Consider the following 14,708-nt stretch of genomic DNA (forward strand, 5'->3'; position numbering starts at 1 on the left):
ATTTCTCCGCCTCGCATGACAGCCAATTACGGTCGGAAAGATATTGCGGAAACTCCGAAATGGAAGATCCACTCAGTAATGGATTAAAATTTATCTTCCTGTCTCTGCTTCTCGCCCATCAATTCCTCTCTCAACTAGATTTTTTCCCATTGCGGGGAGAAAACATTGAATTTCCAATGATCTAATTGGGCTTAATGGTGTGGCAAATGTAACCGTCAATAAATGCAGCGGCAGCCTCTAAACAGATGCAGGTTGGGGTTTTTTTCGTTTTGGGAACACGGCGTGCGCAACTCAAGGATGCTTTCTTTCCCAATGGCAACTGCACTTTGTTCTTCCTTTGAAGATGTTTCGCTCCTCATCCCCGAAGCTTCCCCAGCTCTGACTTTTCTGCAGAAAAGCTGGTCATTTGCATACTTTGAGAGGGTCGTTGAAGACACTTGGAGATTGATGAGTGTCCTCAGCAGTGAAGGACTGCTACCGGAGTGGTAGGGCGCTCCGTTCCGGTAGCGATTTTGAGGATGCGTGTGTAGCTGCGCACTCCTGAGGCGCATACGTGTGCCCCTGTGCGAGATTTCGCTTCTGTGCATGCGTAGCAAGTGAAATCTTGTGTGAAGATGCTAGATAGATAGATAGATAGATAGATAGATAGAGACAGACAGACAGACAGACAGACAGACAGATAAATGCAATAGAAAGAGAGATGATGGATACACTGACAGGTGATTGATGGATGGATGAAGAGGTGCGATAGAGAGAAAGACAAACAGAGATAAATGTGCATGCGCGAGAGATGATAGACAGACACAAAGACAGACAGACAGTTCAACCCCCTCTCCCCGTGCCCCCCCGCGCCCTACGGACCCTGAAAGGCTGGGACAGACCCCTCCTCTGCCCCCTCCTCCTCCCGCTGAGGGGCAGGGCCTCCTGGGGGCACCTGCCGGAGCAGCCCTATGGGAGGGGGAGGGGGGGCCTCCTCCTCGGTGGCGGGGGAAAGTCCCCCCTCCCGTGACATCACGGGGGCGGGGAGGGGAAGTGACGCGCTCGGAGGTTCCCACCCCCTTCCTCCTGCTGCTCGCTCGCTGCTGGTTATTTCTGTATGCGCGGAAGCAAAAAGTTTGGCAAAAATCGGCAAAATCTCACTCTTGTGAGCATCTTTACATGAGATTTCCCTTGCTGCGCATGCACAGAAGCAAAATCTCATGCCGATGCATATGCATGCCTGTTGGGGGTGCCCATGATGGCATTGGATGGCGCACTAGTAGCGCCGAAGATGGCCGGCCTTCCCTGGGTCTCTGGGCCCATGCCTGCGAGAGATTTCAGCGATGCGTTGCTTCTGTGCATGCAGAGAAGCAAAAAATTGCCGTAATCCTGTGTGTGCGCACATCCTCTCGTGAGATTTTGCTTCTTGCATGGATGCAAAATCTAACGGGATGTGCATGCCCACCTGCCAATCACCCAGCATCGCACCGGTAACGGCAGTAAGTAGGAACCCCCACTTGGTGGGTTCCACCTACCTTTCGCTGCCGGTGAGTGCGTCCCACTACACGATTCTACTTCTGCACATGCACAAGACATTTCAAGACGAAACACAGTTGAGTTGATCCGTTGTGCATCGGACGAAGAAATAAACATCTGTATCAGCACGGGGGCAGGCGGGAGGGCTTTTCAAGGGTGTTAATGTCACAGACAAAGATCAAATCAAATAAGTTGGTGTCTAGAAGGAGGAGGAATTCAGACTTGTTAATTATACTTCTTGCATTGGCTTACATTTGAGATTGAGTTTGGGTTCTGGGTTGAAGTTGGGCTGAGTTGAGTTGAATTTAAATTGAAATGGATTGAGGTTGCATTGAACTGAGGAAGTAAGGGGCGCGCTTTCCTATTCCTAGTACTTCCAACCAAGAATAGGAAAGCGCGCCCCTTAGTTCCTCAGTTCAATGCAACCTCAATCCATTCCAATTTAAATTCAACTCAACTCAGCCCAACTTCAACCCAGAACCCAAACTCAATCTCAAATGTAAACTAATCAATGCAAAAAGTATAATTAACAAGTTGTCTGAATTCCTCCTCCTTCTAGACACCAACTTATTTGATTTGATCTTTGTCTGTTCCTTTCATATATCTCCTCTATTTTTATATCTTTTCTTCTATTCTTTTCTTTACTTACATTATTACATATCTTTCTCTTCAATGTGTATTATGTATTGGACAAAATAAATAAATAGATATGGGTTCCAAACAGATGAGCTGTATTCAAGGAAGGGTCTGGCAAAAGTTTTGTAAGCTCTGGTAAGCAGTGTGAGATTGCCAGAGCAGAAGTTACATAGGATTAGGTTTAGAACTCTTGAAGCCTTCTTGGTTATGTTGTTGCAGTGGGCTTTGGCACTTAAATCTTTTAATCTTAAAATGCCCACTGTGGTGTTGGTGTGTAGCTGCTACACAACATTGGATACAATCCACGTCTTCTGTGTTTGTTCTTTTTTTAAAAAAAAATTCGCCACTAAGAGCCTTTTTCTCTGTAGTTTCCAAGCAACAAGGTACCTTGGCAACTTATATTTTCCTTTGGAGCACCTGATTTTGGTCTTATCTCCCTTCCACTCCAATGTCACCGATAATTGTGTTTTAATATCTTCCTGTTCTGGGAAAAGAAGCCGGCTTTCCTGTCTAATCGGACAAGCGGTGTGGTGTGTAAACTTTGCGATGGGATTAAACTCTCCACTCAAAATGATGCAAAAACGCCCCATGAACGTTGTGTTTATGGCTTTGGAAATGCCACCTCCTGGTGATGTTGTTTTCATAATCTTCCCAAGCCCACACCTGATGCAGCTTAAAGTTGTCTTGAACCGTTCGGGTTTCAAAGTAGTATTATAGCCTCCCTTCTCTACACAACAGATTTTGCCGCACTTTGGACAAAACCTAGCATGAAGAATTAACAGTGACATAAAATAGCATTAACAAGAAGACACATTCCTTGTGTGTCTAGTCACACTTGGCCAGATAAAATCTTCCTCCGCCTCCTCCTCTTTCTCTTCTCCCTCTTCCTCCTTTCTTCTCCTCCCTTCATTCTTTCCCTCCCTCCCTCCCTCCTCCTCTTATTTATTTATTTGATGGATTTCTATGACACTCGTCTCAGTAGATTCAGGGAGGCTTACAAAACAAGAATAAATACAAAAATACAACATATGAGAAATCCAAACATGAAATTATTTCTTTCTTTCTTTCTTCTTCTTCTTCTTCTTCTTCTTCTTCTTCTTCTTCTTCTTCTTCTTCTTCTTCTTCTTCCTTCTTCTCCTTCTCTTTCTCCTTCTTCTCCCCCTTCTCCTCCTCCTCCTCCTCCTTTTCTTCCTCCTTCTCCCCCCTCCCCCTCCCCCTCCTCCTCCCTTGACTACAAGCATAGACACGATGCTGTGGCACAGATGATCCACTGGAACTTGTGCCGGAACTACCATTTCCCAGTGGCAAAGAACTGGTGGGATCATAAGCCCGAAAAAGTGGTCGAAAATGAGCAAGCAAAACTACTGTGGGACTTCCGACTTCAGACTGACCGAATTCTGAAGCATAACACACCAGACATTGTGATTGTGGAGACCCACATAGGTGGGTCTTTACCATTTACGAAAGGCAAGGAGGGTGGGGGGCGGTTCTAATCTCTGGGGGGAGTTGTTTCCAAAGGGCCGGGGCCACCACAGAGAAGGCTCTCCCCACTGGAGATGAGTGATCCTACCCTTTTCCAGGTGGAAGCATGCAATTCCACGGTTAGGCAGATGCTTCTCTCCCTTTTATTTTATTTTTTTACCGAATCCATTTCTGCCTAACACGTCTCGGAGTGAGTCAGTCAAACAAAGACTGCTCTCTTTGTTCCTGGCATCAGACGTAGTGCCAGGAAAGCTTTAAAAGACTTTTTTATTTGAAAAAAAAAATAAAAGTCAATAGAAAAAAAAAAGTAGATTAAAAAGTGCTCTGAACTGTCAAAGAACAAAGAAAGGACTAGCAAGAAGTTTAAAAAAGGAGGTGGATTGTCTCCAAGGAAAGCTGGAATAGAAGTCGAAACTGGACGTCAAACATTCAAACGTTCTCTTTTGCTGCAACTAACACAATAAGAGCTGGAAGGGACCTTAGAGGTCTTCTAGCAGGACGCCCCTATATCCTATATCAACTTGTGTCCAGAAGTTGTGAATGTCCCAACACTGGAAGTTTTCAAAGAGATGTTGGATAACCATCTGTCTGAAGTAGTGTAGGGTTTCCTGCCTAAGCAAGGGATCAGACTAGAAGACCTCCAAGGTCCCTTCCAACTCTGTTGTTGCTGTTGTTGTTATTATTATTATTATTATTATTATTATTATTATTATTATTATTATAATAATATCTGGGCAGTCTCTCCTTAAAAGGCAGCATTGGATGGAAAGGAATCCAGGCAGTGATGGGCTGCCAATTTTTTTACTGCCACACTGTGGGTGTGGCTTATTGATTGGGCATGGCTTGATGGTCATGTGACTGGGTAGGAGTGGCTTGCCAGCCATGTGACCATAGCTTGACAATCATGTGACCGGGGCGCAGCTTAAAGGTCAAATGACTGGGTGGGAGTGGCTTACCGGCCAAGTTAAGTTTTCAAATAGGTGCTTGGACTCTTTTTCAGTTGATGAAGTCCCATTATTTGAATAGCCACAAAAAGGACAAACGATAGACAGCATGATTGGTTGAGGAGCACGGGAACATTTTAAGGCTTTGTCCTGAACCCACAAGGTTCAGTATGATAACAGATTAGGCAAGTAGCTCAATTTTCTTTCATTGCTATAAAAATTCAGTTCCAGATAATGACTCAAATGATTGAAGCGTTTATGGCTAAAAACACACTGTTTAATTATTTCCCATTTTCAAAGTAATTAAAGATCATACTAAGGTACTAGAGAAGGAAGAACAATAAAAAGCCTATTAAGTATTCAATAAATAGGGCATAAACGTACTACCCCCACTGTGCCTCCCCCCCATGGGGGCAGCAGCCCATTACTGAATCCAGGCCTGGAGACCAGAAGTGGGTTGCTACCGCTACAGTAAGGAACGGCCAACTGCAGCGGCTGCCAGATTTTGCAATTTACATGCGACTGCTATCAGTGCCAGTCCTATGGGCGCCACCATCTTTTTTCTATGGAATAGAACAGAACAGAAGAGGAATGAAGAACAGAACAGAACAGAAGAGGGATGAAGAACAGAACAGAACAGAACAGAAGAGGAATGAAGAATAGAACAGAACAGAAGAGGAATGAAGAACAGAACAGAACAGAAGAGGGATGAAGAATAGAATAGAACAGAACAGAACAGAACAGAAGAGGGATGAAGAATAGAACAGAACAGAACAGAAGAGGGATGAAGAATAGAACAGAACAGAAGAGGGATGAAGAATAGAATAGAACAGAAGAGGGATGAAGAATAGAACAGAACAGAACAGAAGAGGAATGAAGAATAGAATAGAACAGAACAGAACAGAAGAGGGATGAACAATAGAATAGAACAGAACAGAACAGAAGAGGGATGAAGAATAGAACAGAACAGAAGAGGGATGAAGAATAGAATAGAACAGAACAGAAGAGGGATGAAGAATAGAACAGAACAGAACAGAAGAGGAATGAAGAATAGAATAGAACAGAACAGAAGAGGAATGAAGAATAGAACAGAACAGAAGAGGAATGAAGAATAGAACAGAACAGAAAAGGAATGAAGAATAGAACAGAACAGAAAAGGAATGAAGAATAGAACAGAAAAGAAGAGGAATGAAGAATAGAACAGAACAGAACAGGAATGAAGAAGAGAATAGAACAGAACAGGAATGAAGAATAGAATAGGATAGATTAGGATAGGATAGAATAGAATAGAATGTATTGTAATGAAGAATAGAAAAATAGAAGAAAGAGGAGGAGAAGAAGAGAGAGAGGGAGGGAAGGCAGGCAGGCAGGAAGGAAAAAAATAGAATGTATTGTAATGAAGAAGAGAAGAGAATGTATTGGAATGAAGAATAGAATAGAATAGAATAGAATTATTTATTGGTCAAGTGTGGGGGGGGACACAAGGAATTTGTCTTTGGTGCAGATGCTCTCAGTGTACATAAAAGAAAAATATACATTAATCAAGAATCATAAGGTACAATACTTAATTATAGTCCAAGTACAAATAAGCAATCAAATCATATTAGGAACCAGAAGGCAAGAAAGAACAGGTGGAAACTAAACAAGGAGAGAAGCCACCTGGATCTAAGGAGAAATTTCCTGACAGCGAGAACAATTAACCCGTGGAACGGCTTGCCACCAGAGGTTGTGTGTGCTCCATCCCTGGAGGTCTTTTTTTTTTTAAAGAAAAGACTGGATGGCCACTTGTCTGAAATGGACAGGGTCTCTTGCCTGAGCAAGAGTGGGTTGGACTAGAAGACCTCCAAGGTCCCAGCTCTGTTATTCTGACCATGTAAGAATGAGCAACCGATGCAAACTTGGCCTCGGGTCCTTAGGGGGGAAATGGCTCCTTGTGAAATGTCATTTTTAATCTGCATATATGGCAAAGGAATGAAGTCGCTCCGTCCAGGTGCAATTCATCATGAGGTCCGGCTACCTCGGCTGACTCCGAAGTGAAGTTTCCATCTGTGTGACTCCCGAAGTATGTGGCTTGGCCTGGCGCCTTCTCGTGACGTTAAGAAAGTCTCCGCAGTTTGGATTGTCCTGTAAAGCAAAGACACTGTCAAGCCGGTGCAGAAGTTGATGATAAATCAACCGCTTGCCACACTCTCTGTGGAAGGCCTGATGTTTTGGGGGACTTGGGAGGGGTGATTTTCATCAGGGAAAAGGCGCAGCCACAAAGCCTTCTTTCGAGGGGTTCAAGGCCATCCTATACTCACCCACCTGGGCGGAAGCAGAAGGAGGACTGGCCACGCTGTCACAATATGAGGAGGCAACGTGACAAGTTGGTGGTTGGGGAGAGATGTGAACGTTCAACTTTCAAACTTTCTGTGAGCCGCCCCGAGTCTTCGGAGAAGGGCAGCATACAAATCAAATGATGATGATGATGATGATGATGATATTATTATTATTATTATTATTATTATTATTATTATTATTATTAAGGACCGAGGAGAGATTAGCTGCTACATCACACAGTCCTAGGTGCTTGGGAAGCACCCGACTGGTGATGAAATATTAAATCCAGCATAGTGATCTCATTTGCTGTGTTGTATTGACATAATAATAATAATAATAATAATAATAATAATAATAATAATAATAATAATAATAATAATAATAATGGTGGAAGGTCTTCAGCATCAAACTGATCAGGAAAGACTCAATGAACTCCATCTGTAGAGTCTGGAGGACAGAAGGGAAAGGGGTGACAGGATCGAAACATTTAAATATGTTCAAGGGTTAAATAAGGTCCAGGAGGGAAGTGTTTTTAATACGAAAGTGAACACAAGAACAAGGGGGCACAATCTGAAGTTCGTCGGGGGAAAGATCAGAAGCAAAGTGAGAAAATATTATTTGACTGAAAGAGTAGTAGATGCTTGGAACAAACTTCCAGCAGACGTGGTTGGTCAATCCACAGGAACTGAATTTAAACATGCCTTTGATAAACAGAGATCCATCCTAAGATAAAATACAAGAAATACTATAAGGGCAGATTAGATGGACCATGAGGTCTTTTTCTGCCATCAATCTTCTACGTTTCTATAGTAAAAGATTTAGTGCAATGGAATTGTATTCCAAATCCCAAAACAAACAATCTTTTAAAAAAATCAAATAAAACCAATTGAAAAAAAAGGTTCTTTAAAGCGACTCCTTGGCTTAACAGCCACATCTACAAAGCCCTTCTAATGGACCCCAATCCATTACGAGAGCATAAATGCTCATAACATGGATAATAGAGGCATCATGGCCAATTTGCCATCAATCAGGACATTTCCCAATAAAAATCCTGACACCAAATTTAATTAAGTGCTTTTTGGCTTGAGGGGAAAAAGCCTTCTTCAATTTTCGGTTCAGACGGGGATGAAAATTTTGGTCCATTTGGGTCTCCCAGATATCCATCGCAATCCTTTAATGCTTTTGCTGGTGAAGAGCCCTTATCGCATCTCAACAATGAATAATTGATACAGAAAGTTTTGACGGATATTTACATAGTATAGACTGGACTAGTAGTGATAGACGAAACAAGCACTTATGAATATAACTATTTCTTTTTTACGAGTTAGAATTAGAAATATTAACACTTATTGCTATTTCTTTCCCCCCCCCGTTCTGTCTTAATCACTACAAATGTATCTAAATATATATAATTTAATAGAATATATAGTGTAATGAATGGTAAACTTGAAATGTAATAGATGCGGGTTATCAACTGTAAAAAACTGTGAGATGTAGTTCTTTTTATTTAATGAAAATGAATAAATAAACTTTATTTTTTTTAAAAAAAGATGTGACGGACTGGTTCACAAAGGAGAGATCTCCCTTAACAAAATATCTGTGTGTCTGTCTGATGTGTGTATCTCCCTATTTGTTTAATCGTCTGTCCGTCTGTCTGTCTGTCTGTCTGTCTGTCTGTCTGTCTGTCTGTCTGTCTGTCTGTCTGTCTGTCTGTCTGTCTATCTATCTATCTATCTATCTATCTATCTATCTATCTATCTATCTATCTATCTATCTGATACACAGAAATTCAAAAATGAAGAACAAGCATTTACCTTCATGTAAACCTCTACAATTAATTTAAAACCTGGCTTGCAAACAATTCTTTTGGTTCAATAATACCTATCAACAATCACTGCTAACCCACACTCAGTAAAAGACCTTGGAATACTAATATCGAATGACCTAAGTGCTAAAGCCCACTGCAACTATATCGCCAAAAAAGCTTCTAGAGTTGTTAACCTGATCCTACGCAGCTTCTGCTCAGGCAATCTCACACTATTCACAAGAGCCTACAAAACTTTTGCCAGACCCATCCTAGACTACTGCTCATCTGTCTGGAACCCATACCACATCTCAGACATCAACACCCTTGAAAATGTCCAAAGATATTTCACCAGAAGAGCCCTTCACTCCTCCACTCGAAACAGAATACCCTACGAAAATAGACTAACAATCCTGGGCCTAGAAAGCCTAGAACTACGGCACCTAAAACACAGTTTGAGTATTGCCCACAAGATCATATGCTGCAACGTCCTACCGGTCAATGACTACTTCAGCTTCAACCGCAACAACACAAGAGCATGCAACAGATTCAAACTTAATATGAACCGCTCCAAACCTGACTGTAAAAAATATGATTTCAACAATTGAGTTATCGAAGCGTGGAACTCATTGCTGGACTCAATTGTGTCAACCCCTTACCCCCAATATTTCTCCCTTAGACTCTCCACGATTGACCTCTCCAGGTTACTAAGAGGCCAGTAAGGGACGTACATAAGTGCACTGGTGTGCCTTTTGTCCCCTGTCCAATTGTCTCTCCTTTCTTTCACCTATCATATATATTCTCTTCCTTTCATATATCCTCTCCTCTAAGTTCACTTTCACCCTTATATATATTACTACATGTATTTTCTTCTTCCTATGTATTTGTGTATTGGACAAATGAATGAATGATTAAATAAATAAATAAATCGTCAGTCAGTCTTCCGCAGCTCCTGGAAAGAGTTTTCTAAAAGCCACCTAGCTTAAAGAAGTGTTTCCCCCTTTTCCTGGCTCTGTGCAAAGGTAGCTGTAGCTACAATCCTGTACAATCTTGTTCGACTCCATTGTGTAGGAACACAGGAAATTTAATTTAAAAAAATGGATGGGGATCAGGAATGGGAGCCGTCAGCCTCAGGCCAATAGGATCTCCTGTTCATTTTTCGCATTCCAGCTCCGAATGGGAAAGGAGACTTCCGACTTGAGGCGTCTTCGACGCAGTGGAGAGAACATCCCGACGAGCACAACTTCAGTCCGTCCTCAAGTTACGACAGTTCGGTTAGTGACCGTTGGAATTTGGCACCTAAATAAAAAAAGTGACTTATCGTGATGCGGAAAAAAGCAGCAAAGAAAAACGGTGAGTGGGAGATAATACAAATGGTATTTATGAGATAGATCTTATATATGCCCGCTCCGAGTTTTCAGAGAGGGGCGGCATACAAATCTAAATAATAATAATAATAATAATAATAATAATAATAATAATAATAATGTAAAATAATGCACTTGGGGAAAAGGAATCCTCAATCTGAGTATTGTATTGGCAGTTCTGTGTTAGCAAAAACTTCAGACGAGAAGGATTGAGGGGTAGTGATTTCTGACAGTCTCCAAATGGGTGAACAGTGCCGTCAGGTGGTAGGGAAAGCGAGTAGAATGCTTGGCTGCATAGCTAGAGGTATCACAAGCAGGAAGAGAGAGATTGTGATCCCGCTGTGTAGAACGCTAGTGAGACCACATTTGGAATAATGCTGTATCCAGTTCACCTACAAAAAGATATTGACAAAATTGAACGGGTCCAAGGACGGGCTACAAAAAGGGTGGAAGGTCTTAAGCATAAAACGTATCAGGAAAGACTTCATGAACTCCATCTGTATAGTCTGGAGGACAGAAGGAAAAGGGGGGACAGGATAGAAACATTTAAATATGTTAAAGGGTTAAATAAGGTCCAGGAGGGAAGTGTTTTTAATAGGAAAGTGAACACAAGAACAAGGGGGCACAATCTGAGGTTAGTTGGGAGAAAGATCAGAAGCAACGTGAGAAAATATTATTTTACTGAAAGAGTTGTAGATCCTTGGAACAAACTTCCAGCAGACATGGTTGTTAAATCCACAGTCACTGAATTGAAACATGCCTGGGATAAGCATATGTCCATCCTAAGATAAAACACAGGAAATAGTATAAGGGCAGACTAGATGGACCGTGAGGTCTTTTTCTGCCGTCAATCTTCTATGTTTCTATATAAAAACTGAATGCAAACCGTGGATATCTAGCACCATAAGATAAACCAAGAGAAAAAGGGTGAGCCGTCTAGATAGACAGCATGTCGGTCTTTTTTCTATTTTTTTTGGTTTTTTGTTGAGATTTATTTATTTATTTATTTATTGATTGATTGATTGATTGATTGATTTGATTTGTATGCCGCCCCTCTCCGCAGATGTTAGATGTTACAAGGTTTGCCCAGAAAGTAATGCACCACAATTTTTTCTTCAACAATTATTTATTGAACACAATAAACTTACACACAAGAAAGAATTATGCTTCTTCTACACTCCCTATTTTTCCATGTAATCTCCATCCCGTTTTATGGCCTCCCTCCAGCAAGACACAAGGGCATGTATGTCCTGTTGGTACCACTCCTTGTTCTGGTCACGAAGCCGGGGAGCTCTGCCGAAACATCTTCTAATGGCCTCCCCCTCTGTGCCCAGCGACTAACCGTACTTCTGTCGACTGCAGATTCTCCATAAACTGTACACAGACATTTGTGAATGTTCCCAACAGTTTCTTTCTCCGCAGTGAGAAATACAGTGAGGACACGCTGCTTGTAACGTACATCATTTACAATTGCCATTTCAAAACACTGCTGCAACGACAATGTCCAATGTGTGTGTATGTGTGTCCCTGTAGGGAAATCACACAATCCTTCTTTTGCTAGCTTCTGGCAAGCCAAGTCCAAACTCAAACTCAACCCAGACAAGACGGAGTGGCTGTGGGTCTTGCCTTCCAAGGACAATTCCATCTGTCCGTCCATTACCCTGGGGGGAGACTACTGACCCCCTCAGAAAGGGTTTGCAACTTGGGTGTCCTCCTCGATCCACAGCTGACATTGGAACATCATCTTTCGGCTGTGGCGAGGGGGGCGTTTGCCCAAGTCCGCCTGGTGCAACAGTTGCGGCCCTATTTGGACAGGGAGTCATTGCTCACAGTCAATCATGCCCTCATCACCTTGAGGCTCGACTACTGTAACGCTCTCTACATGGGGCTACCTTTGAAAAGTGTTCGGAAACTTCAGATCGTGCAGAACGCGGCTGCGAGAGCCATCGTGGGGCTTCCTAGGTTCGCCCACATTTCTGCAACACTCCGCGGCCTGCATTGGCTGCCGATCAGTTTCCGGTCACAATTCAAAGTGTTGGTTATGACCTTTAAAGCCCTGCATGGCATTGGACCAGAGTACCTCTGGAACCGCCTGCTACCGCACGAATCCCAGCAACCGATAAGGTCCCACAGAGTTGGCCTTCTCTGGGTCCCATCGACCAAACAATGTTGTTTGGCGGGCCCCAGGGGAAGAGCCTTCTCTGTGGCAGCCCTGGCCCTCTGGAATCAACTCCCCCTGGAGATTAGAACTGCCCCCACCCTCCCTGTCTTTCATAAACTACTCAAGACCCATCTATACTGCCAGGTATGGGGGAGTTGAGACACCTTTCCCCCAGGCTTTTTTTTAATATTTATGTTTGGGTATGTATATGTTGCTTGCTTTTTTAAATATGATAGGGTTTTATGTGCTTTTTAATATTAGATTTGTTTTCGCTGGAATATTGTTTTTATTATTGTTGTGAGACGCCCCGAGTCTTCAGAGAGGGGCGGCATACAAATCTAATAAATTGAATTGAAGTGAAAAGAACAGATTAAAAGAGCTGGAAGGGACCTTGCAGGTCATCTAGTCCAACCCCCTACATCTGCCTCTACCCGGGATGGAACTCACAACCTCCTGATTGTGAGGCAAGAGCTCCACCTCTAGGCCACCGCAACAGTGTCCCAGCCAGATTCTCCTAACAAGCATGTGGCTCCCTTTAATTGCAGTGACTCGCTTAAGAACTGCAGCAAGGAAAGGCGTGAAACGAGGCAAAACTCCCTCGCTAAGCCTAGCACATGATCCCTTAAACATGAGCCAACCGTGTGCAGCTTGCAGTCCCAACAGCAACTACTGGGACCAATGCTCTTCATTCTCTACATCAATGACCTTTGCGATTACATCACAAGCAACTGTGTCCTCTTTGCCAACAATGTAGAACTCTTCAACACCTTCAACACCACCGAAAAGACTCTCCAAAAAGACCTTGACGCTGTTTCTGAGTGGTCTGACACATGGCAACTCCAAATCTCAACCAGCAAATGCTCTGTCCTACACATTGGGAAGAAGAATCTGAACTCCAAATACGAACTGAATAATCAAATTATCACAGATAATCCCCACTCAGTTAAAGACCTTGGTATACTAATAACAAAAGATTTAAGTGCCAAAGCCCACTGCAACAATATAGCCAAGAAGGCTTCAAGAGTTGTAAACCTAATCCTACGTAGCTTCTGCTCTGGCAATCTCACACTACTTACCAGAGCTTACAAAACTTTTGCCAGACCCATCCTCAAATACAGCTCATCTGTTTGGAACCCATATCGCATCTCAGACATTAACACCCTTGAAAATGTCCAGAGATACTTCACCAGAAGAGCCCTTCACTCCTCCACTCGAAGCAGAATACCCTACGAGACTAGACTTTCAATCCTGGGCCTAGAAAGTTTAGAACTAAGACGCCTTAAACAAGATCTAAGTATTGCCCACAAGATCATATGCTGCAACGTCCTGCCTGTCGGCAACTACTTCAGCTTCAACCACAACAACACAAGAGCACACAACAGATTTAAACTTAATATTAACCGCTCCAAACTTGACTGTAAAAAATATGACTTCAGTAACCGAGTTGTCGAAGCGTGGAACTCATTACCGGACTCCATAGTGTCATCCCCAAACCCCCAACACTTTACCCTTAGATTATCCACGGTTGACCTCTCCAGATTCCTAAGAGGCCAGTAAGGGGCGAGTACAAGTGCACTAGAGTGCCTTCCATCCCTTGTCCTATTGCTCTCCCATATCTCCTATACCTTTCCTCTATTCCTATATCTCTTCTTCTATTCTTTCATTGATATGTTCTATTCTTATATCTTCTTTTCTATTATTTCTTAGATATATTTTACTATGAGTATCTCCTCTATAACCTTCATCATGTATTTTACTATGTGTATATAGATATATACCCACTAAAACCCTCATTGTGTATTGGACAAAATAAATAAATAAATAAATAAATAAATAAATAAAATAAATAAAAACTCCTTGGTTGCACAGAATCAAAACCATGTGAAGTATTAGCGCCACTTTATAAAACCTTAGTAAGGCCACACCTGGAATACTGCATCCGGTTTTGGTCACTACATTACAAAAAAAAAATGTTGAGACTTTGGGAAAAAAAGTGCAAAGAAAAGCAAGTTGTTTATTTTTTTTATTTATTCATTCATTCATTTAATTGGATTTGTATGCCGCCCCTCTCCGAGGACTCGGGGGCGGCTCACAACATGTACAAAAAACAAGAATCAATAATGGCAATCCAATTAATACATTAAAAAACAGTTTTTAAAATTCCAATTTAAAAAAGAGAAACCATCAATATCATTCATTCAACAACCAAACTAAAGCATTCATTGGTCAGGGGGGAAGATCTAAGGAACCCCAGGCCTGGCGGCAGAGATGAGTTTTTAGTTTTTCCAGAAGGCGAGGAGAGTGGGGGCAGAGCGAATCTCTGGAGGGAGCTGATTCCAGAGGGCCGGGTCCCCCACAGAGAAGGCTCTTCCCCTACGTCCCGCCAGCCGACATTGTTTGGTTGATGGGACCCTAAGGAGACCAACTCTGTGGGATTTGTGCGGCAGAAGGCAGTCTCGGAGATAGTCTGGTCCTTTGCC

This window comes from Erythrolamprus reginae, chromosome 4 (assembly GCF_031021105.1).
Source record: "Erythrolamprus reginae isolate rEryReg1 chromosome 4, rEryReg1.hap1, whole genome shotgun sequence".
NCBI lineage: Eukaryota > Metazoa > Chordata > Lepidosauria > Squamata > Dipsadidae > Erythrolamprus > Erythrolamprus reginae.